The sequence below is a fragment of the Nanorana parkeri genome, unplaced genomic scaffold (genome assembly GCF_000935625.1).
Source record: "Nanorana parkeri isolate BGI_ZX_2015 unplaced genomic scaffold, ASM93562v1 scaffold73, whole genome shotgun sequence".
Classification (NCBI taxonomy): domain Eukaryota; kingdom Metazoa; phylum Chordata; class Amphibia; order Anura; family Dicroglossidae; genus Nanorana; species Nanorana parkeri.
This window is the reverse complement of record NW_017306341.1, coordinates 2,221,014-2,229,769: the sequence shown is the minus strand read 5'-3', so window position 1 is coordinate 2,229,769 and position 8,756 is coordinate 2,221,014.

Genomic DNA, 8,756 nt, shown 5'->3' with positions numbered 1-8,756 from the left:
AGACACTATTGAGTAAAGGTCCACTTTAAATTTTATTGTCCCTTGCTCCAATTGCATCTACATATGCATCTTATTTCTAATAAGAAACTTTGAATACTTATAACTAGGGATGCACCCAAATGTCGGCCGACGAAACATAATGGCCGAAAATGGCACTTTTTGGAAAAAACGGAAAGAGAGGAAGGGAGATCTCATCACACGTGAGTGCCCATTTCTCATTTACACCCACTTCCACCTGATTCACTGTTATTCCCTGGTCTATCCACCTTCACAAAGTCTGCGCCAATTAGTTGCGCTCCCTTCCTTCCTCTCTTTCCGTTCAGTATCACACAGTTAGACACCCCGGTCTAATAACACTAGGAGCCGCACAACAGCCACGACATCCCCCCCTAGCAGTGCGCTAACCAATCAGTCTTCATTTTCCAACTTTCTACTTTTTGGCAAAATGCTGAAAGTGCCATTTTTTGGCCGTAATAGCGGTGCATCCATGATTTCTCTCATCTTCGCTGGGTGCTGTGTCCCAGTGGGGAGGAGAGAAACTGTCACAGGAGGCCAAGCAGTGCTGGAGGAGAGCGATGTCAGTGGCCGGTGTCTCTCCTCCCTGGACCGGTCAGCCTCCTGTCACAGATCGGATCAGTGGTGTGGGTGGAGACAACTGTCATTGCTGTCACAGGAGGCTGAGCTCTCTTCCCACAACGCCCCGCCCAGCCTCCTGTGACAGCGTGTCAGGATGGAGAGTGGCGGTGTGTCAGCGGTGACAGCTATCATTGCTGTCAAAGGAGCCTGAGCTCTCCTCCTGCACTGCATAGCCACCTGTGACAGCCGATCCAGGAAGGAGAGCGGGTACAAACACCCAGTGATCGCTGAGTGTTTGTAAATAATTGAGGACATAGTATGTTTACTATAGCCTCAATTATGAATGAATGGAAAGTGATCTACATCACTTCCTGTTCATTCATGATTGTGGATATAGTAAACATACTATGTCCACAAGTTATTATTAAATTTGTAACAAAGTTTTTAAAAAACATTTTTGGTTTCGGCCAGACATTTTTTTTCATTTCGGTGCACCTCAACTTATAAGCATTTATGATTTATTCATGGTCTTTGCTCGTTTTTATCCCACACCAGACAAAAAGTTTCTTCTCAAACGTCAACATTGCATTTCAGTAGTCATGTAAGTTAATTCTAATTAGAAAGACAGCTATGAAGCACATTGCCACATCAGTGCACTCCATGTGACAGATCTTTCCATGGCATATTACACAAGTAAGCTAGGTCATTCTTCAATGGCTCATGATACTGCATGATACTGTCATTTGATATAGGCTGTTCATTATAAAAACTTATAAAAGTGACCTGAAGTTTCCTTGGTGTAAAATATACTCACTTAATGATTACAGATAGGGATCAAAAGTTAATTCCCTTATCAATTCAAAGTGCTAGTTAAAAGTGAAACACAAGCTTTGTTGGGTGGAAAAAGTGTATCCTTCAGGTCAACTACATGTTCATCCATAGTGCATATACATCATAAGGATTTTATCAAATCTTACTGCAGATCCTTAGCTGCTTCTGGTGTATGGTGATTTAAGTTAGACCATGCCAGTGTGGGAGAATCTACTTTTACCCTATACACATGATCTGTTCCAGAAATGCATACCAGTATGCTTTTAGAGATATCACCAAAAACAAAACTGCAGTAAACCCAAGTACATTGGCAGGAATGCTTGTGATTTGAACTCAATCTACATGCTAAGACCTCAAAAAAATGGTAAGCCAATTAAAGAAAGGTAGGGATTTTGGAAAAGTACTCTACAGCTGACTACAGCTTCTGAGGTTCTAACCAAAAATGATGTGTGCACTGTGCAGTAATTACATATATACATTTTTTATAAAAATGTTCCTTTTAACGAAAACATTTTCAACTTCAGTTTTCCATTATGGTTCGTCAATGCAAAACTGCTTTGGGGGAAGGCAGACGAACTATATAAAAAAATATATAAAAATAGTGTAATAACTACATGTAATAGACCCCACAGACCCACAGAAGATTACCAGGGCTCTTCAACTTCAGACTTTAATGTTACTATTGAGACATGTCATAATAAAATAATATTTAACAATGCATCATTATAATTACTTTTATAGCAAGTGGAGGACATGTTCTCAGCCAATACAGTGTATCCCAGTGGTATGCCTGACAGCTTTAGGGGGTAATCCTATGAGTGAAATTTATCAAAGCGCTTCTTTAAAGTATTAATCATGTACAAAGAAAAAAGTAATATGTATTAACCTAAAAGCACACTAGGGGCCATCTATTAACTGAAACTGCATGCTTAAATGTTGGCATTAATCTTTGGGTCTATTTTGCGATGATATATTAACAAACACACACATACTGTACATTTTAATGAATTTATTGTAAAATATCTGCCAAATGCTGCTGCTCCCTAATTCATTACTCAGACTATACTCCCTGTCCACTGTTCCTGGCCCAGTAATATAATGGTCTGGTAAGGTAAAAGGCAAAAATGATACTGAAGTTGTTCCGATGAGGATAGGCAGAGTAAATGTTTGGCAAAAGGCCTGCAAAGTGCATCTCTCCACACCAAAAAAATCCAAGTGCTATTTATATCTTGACCACCCTCTATACTTAATAAAATCTTCCTTTAACTGTACTATTTCAGAGAACATTAGGGAGCTGATAAGAATTAAAACTGGTGCACCAGAAGTACCTGAATGGAGAAATCTTTATGCTGTACACATTATTGCTGGCAATGGTAATGTGGCCACTATTTCAACAAACCATTTATTGATCATGTGGATGATCAATAAATGGTGCACACAAAAGCAAGTGATTAAATACTTCCCCTCCATTTCTCTGGTCACCTTTTCAGCCCAACAGCAGTGGGTCAGAATATTCATGAATGTATAGAAAACGATTGTTCTATATGCTTTCTCTGCTCTACATCTTTAACCCCATTATTGAGAGGAGAGGGACACGTCTGAAAACACCCATGGGTATAAAGCCTAAATGTGCCCATATGCTCATTCTTGACCTGCATACATTACTGAAGAACTTGGAATATTTAATATTTAATTCAAACAACAACCTGCACTTGTTCTCTGTTGAAAATCTGTGACACAAGGCTGCACCACAATCCGAGACAGTGTCATTTCCTGCTCATGGGCTCAAAAAAGAAAGACAAATTTAACTCTAGAAGGAAAGTGGTAATTAAACTACATTCCCTCTGATGTGTTTAGAAGGTATCATGTAATTCACACTTCCAGCCATGTGAAATATGCAAGGGGAAAAGTTCAGGCTTTGCTGACCTTGTAGACGCATAGGGAATTGGTCTGTGTACTGCATGTCCTAGATTTTACTGTGCCAGTTAGGGAAAGAAGTGTGAAGTCTTCTGAAATGCTTAAATGTATTTTTCAACAGACAACAGAAAATACTTTACACCGATGACTTAATACAAGAACAGTTTTTTTCCCCCAGTAATTAAATTCTACCAGTTCCATATCAGATTGCAAACTTTGATATGCAGTAACCTCATATAATTAAAGTGTTATGTGTTGTACTTTTGAATGTATAGAATACTATAAGGCACTATAGAATATGATGGTACTAGATCAAATATTATCAGAGTAAATATGAAAATGTTGGACATTTTAATATAGTGCTATAGTAGCAGAGGTGTGAAGCACTGACCCTTTCTTATCTGATGTCTCGGCTATTCCCATGTCATTCGCATGGCACTACCACCACTAGATGGAGCCGAGGAGCATAGGACAATCCTATGGTCTATAGCACCATCTAGTGGTGGTGTTGCTTTGCGATGCGTGTGTCAGCATGGCCATTAATAGCAGTTGATTTACAAGTGCAAATAAGCTGTTCTCTTTGCAAAGGCATTCTCCCTTACCTAAGTGAAAGAGGTGAAGCTTTGTTGACTTTCATCATCCAATCATGTGCAAGCATTTATTTAAAGGAGAACTATGAGTTGAGTGCTTTTCACGCCCCTCATAGTTCTAGCCGACCTGTGACAATGAGCCTGTCACAGGTCGGCTCAGTAGATCGGGAGGTGAGCGAACACCGGTATGTGTTCGCTCCCCTCCCGATCTACTGAGCCGACCTGTGACAATGAGCCTGTCACAGGTCGGCTCAGTAGATCGGGAGGTGAGCGAACACCGGTATGTGTTCGCTCCCCTCCCGATCTACTGAGCCGACCTGTGACAATGAGCCTGTCACAGGTCGGCTCAGTAGATCGGGAGGTGAGCGAACACCGGTATGTGTTCGCTCCCCTCCCGATCTACTGAGCCGACCTGTGACAATGAGCCTGTCACAGGTCGGCTAGAACTATGAGGGGCGTGAAAAGCACTCAACTCATAGTTCTCCTTTAATTTTCCTCTAACATGATTGAGTATTCCTGGCAAAGTGAAATTTCACCCCAATTACCAAGCCAAAGGAAAATTCCCTTGCAAAGAGAACAGCCTATTTACCTTTAGTAACTCAACACCATAGTCTCCACTAGGGGAGTGTGTGGCAGGGTATTACTTTCCAGTTATAGTTTTCTTTATTCTGGTGCTACGAGAGAGGTTCAACGTCAAAGGCCTCATGACACACTACGTTGAAACAACATCAGTTTAGGTGCGTTTGGAGTTAAAGGAGAATTATGAGGTGAGTGAAAATCACCCATCCTCATAGTTCGAGCCAACATATGACAATTAAACTGTCACACATCGTCTCAATAGATCGGCAAGTGAGCGAACACATACCGCCGCTCACTCAATTCTCGATCATCTCCCTGCAGAGAGCCATGACTATCAGTCACGGCTCCCTGCAGGGATTCCCCCGTCCCCGCTCCGATCCTCCAGCGCTGAGTGGAGGAACGGACGGGGGAGGGGGCGGGTACAGCTGGCTCTGCCTCTAGATAGGCAGAGTCAGCTGTCACTTACGTAGCTGGGTGGATCTCGACAGTAATGTTGGGATCCGTCCCGGCTGCAGCGGTCTCATGAGGTCTAGTGTACATGAGGTCTTAATGGCTAAAAATCATTGAAACATTGGTGATCAGACCAAATTTTGCAGGGTTTGGTATGTGTCAGCAAACTTAACAATAACTATTAACACGTTGCATATTAAAAAGTTTTCAACAAAAAACATTAAAAGTACAGCTTATTGAATAGTAACAGAACAGCAGTTTACTCTGGTCATCTTTGTGCACTCTCCTCCAATCAGCACACAAAGTATATGTTTCTTAGCTAGTGTCAGTTCACTGTGGAAAAGCAATGCTCATAATATTAAAACACCCCACCTGGGTGATTCATGTGCTGTTTCTGCATCTCATATGGAAAAAGAGCCTTTAAACAATTTGGGTACTGAAAATTGTGGAACTTCCAGCAAAAGTTTTCTTAACACATTTGGAAAAACACCAACAAGCGCAGGTTTTTGCAGCCCATGGTATTGGCATGTCCACAATTCCAATGAGACTCTACCAATCTTCAAAGTATTGCTAGATATGGAAAAGAAAGTCCTTTTGGTTTCTGAAACCGTATGAGCACTCTGAACGGGCCACAGAGAGCCTAAAGAACAAATGCAGTAAGTGTCAGGTCGTCTTTCTTATAGCTGAACATGGCCATTGCTAACCCTTCAGACCTATATATTATATTATGTCATGCATTCATCTATTTCAGTTAAGGTATACATTTCTCAGCTTACCTATGTGCATTTTACAGTGAAGAAAATCAATGGAAGGTGGCCAGGAAACCAAAAGCACTCAGTTTTATTATGATGCATGAATTATTCAATCTAAATCACAGGAAAGCTCTGGTATTATGTACAATTACATGGTTCAAAGTGATGAACGAGAAAGCTTGCTTTTATCCCTGCTCATATCCCACTTTGGGGTTTTACTGAAGGGCAGCTTATAGAAACGGGTGAACCACATTTTCATGAGAGCTTGAACATATGTCTTTATTTTTATTTATTAATACTAAGAGAGTGTTATACAGATACATAAGTCCTTGTCATGAGACAGACATGTAATTTACAGCCTTATTAAATAAAGAGTTCTTATTCTAAAGTGCGAATTCTTAAAGCACAGCTGTGGTTCTCTTAACTTTTTTTGATTGTTTTAAATTGTTACCTCCGCCCCAAGTGACATTTTATTAGGTTGTATGGGCTTACCACGGTGTTATGCGGTTGTACAGCGTCTCATTGTGGTACGCTTAAAAAAAGTACTGCATGTCGTACTCATTTATATGCACACCACCGGAACGCAGTGGTGTGAACCGTCACCACCCACAACAAGGCAAATTGCTTGGTCTTATGTTCAGGCTGCGCTGGAAGGGCGGGCCAGGACAACTTGTACGCAGATGGTGTGAATGAGCCCTCAGTCTTGATCCAGCGATCTTCACTGTTCAGCTCTACTCCCAGCTGCACATGCTTTCCTCTAAAAATGGCTGCTCTGTACTCGCATGCATGCCAGGGCTCCATTCATTCCTATGGGAAAGCCCTTCTTTGAAAGACTATCTGAGGCTGCCATGACTATGGCTTTACTATTGGAATAATGAAAGGCTGTGTGGCTCAGAGCAGGTCAGAGAAGATCAGTGGATCAAGGATGAAGGGAAGTATAAAACCAGATGGGGATGATTTAAAATGAAAAAAATATATATATGTTAAGAATACCACAGGTGTCCTTTAGTGGTGTAGTCCAAAGCAATCAATGAGACTCCATCTTTTACTGGTGTGAATTATGATTGGTTGCTACAAATCTTTTTACTAATGAAAACTCTATTTTAGTTAATAAAAATAATATAACTTTTAAAATTGTTACACAAGCCATTCTGTGATTTACAAGTTACCTTTCCATTTCAATCTAAAGCTGCTTTCATTTTTTTTTTAAATACATAAAACATTTTTTTTTTATGGATTATGGTTACTTGGAGGCATTCTGTACACTGAGGGTCTTTACCTGCTTGTGTGATTGGCTGACTGATTTTCCCAGATGCTGGTGTGAACTGGCTCGTTCACACCAGCTGCAGAGCGTTCCGGCCCGCTTCTGGCCAGAATGCACTGCATTGCATTGCGGCCGCCTCACTATATTGTGGGGCAGGAGGGGGTGGTCTATTGAAGTGAATGCCACCGTATCTACGCCCTCTGCCTGCAATGCGATCGGTCACACGGGATCGCAAGGCACATTATGACTGCGGTCCCGTCCAATCAAAATGCTGCAAGAACTATTTTGACCGGACCACAGGCATAATGTGCCTTGCGATCCCGTGCAGCCAATCGCATTGCGGCCCATCCTGCCCCACAAAAAAGTGTGCAGTGAGTTCGGGCCGGAATCGCATTGCATCCGGTGTGTACGAGGCCTAAAGGAATGCAGTCACTGCAACTTTCCTCATTAAAACACTGAAAGTGCATCAGAGTTTATAGCGATCCCCAAACCCTTCCATCAAGGATTAGCCTGGAAGAGACTAAAGAAATGCCTACTTCTGTGTGCAACAGACATATGACATCATCTCAGCCTTCAGTTTACTGAAGAAAATTGGCTGTTTGACTTCTGAGATTTGTGCAGTCTAATGTTTATTAGTTTATTAATTTCCTTTTCTTGTATTTCAGAAATAAACACTGAGGAACTGCAGCATATTCAAGTAATATTGGCTGGTTTTAACCTGGCCCCTTTCTGTGTTATAAAGCTTTACTCTTTATTTTCAATTTTTTGTTTTTGTTTAGAAATGCATCAAGATAAATACTAAAGCAAGATGAAAGCAGATCAACTATTTATAAACAAAAGTAAACTTGGATCAAGTTAAAAGTAAAGAATAGTACTATAGCACTATATTAAGTCACATTCATATAATAGACGAAGACAGCATTGCCCCTTTACTCATTACCAGAGTTGTGTTTGTGGGCTTTTTTGGGGGGGGAGGGGGGCCCAAAAAAAAATCTTGCACCAGGGCCCTTTGTTCCTTAGCTCCGCCACTGACCAGAGAGCAGGTGTGATGACGTTATAATGAGACCAAGATACCATATAATGAATCTAGCTAATGGCTTACGGAGAAAAAAGTGTAAAGGGAAAAAAAACGTAAGTAGAGAAAAAAGATGAAAGTAAAAGTGGAAAGAAAAAGGAAATATGAGGGAAAATAAACATATCACAAGAGAATAAAGGTTGAAATCTTGGATAATCAGTGTTAAGTTATCTTATTAGAAATTCTGGAGGTGAACCACAGACAGTATCACAGGTATTATATGCCATTCAATGTCAATGGGGATTAAATGTAATGTTTTCCATTTGCAAAAGTTGCCCGCAAGTCACAAACTGATGTTTTGATCTACTTACTTATCCCGTCTTATTATAAATCCATGAGTTGAAACAAGTACATGCAGAAAATCGAACAAATTCCAGTTCAAAAAGTCCAATCTGGTTTGCTGATTTTTATTGCCATGTCCCCTTGTGGGATACGTTCACATTTTGTTAGTTGTTTCACTGGTTACTAACATGCAGTAGAGACATTTCTCTTTATAGACAATATGGGCACATCTGATAGTCATGGCACATTTTCCAGTGTTGCGTAACTAATCGGATGAATTTGTATGCAGTGTTAGAGATGCCTGTACAAGAATGTAGTAATTAATGCTAAAGTTATACTAAATAAGAATACAGGAAGTAGAATGGTGTTTTATTTTCTGCCAGATATACGGCTTGTATGTTCAAAGTTGTAATACTGTAGGTTGACTGAGGTTGTAGGTT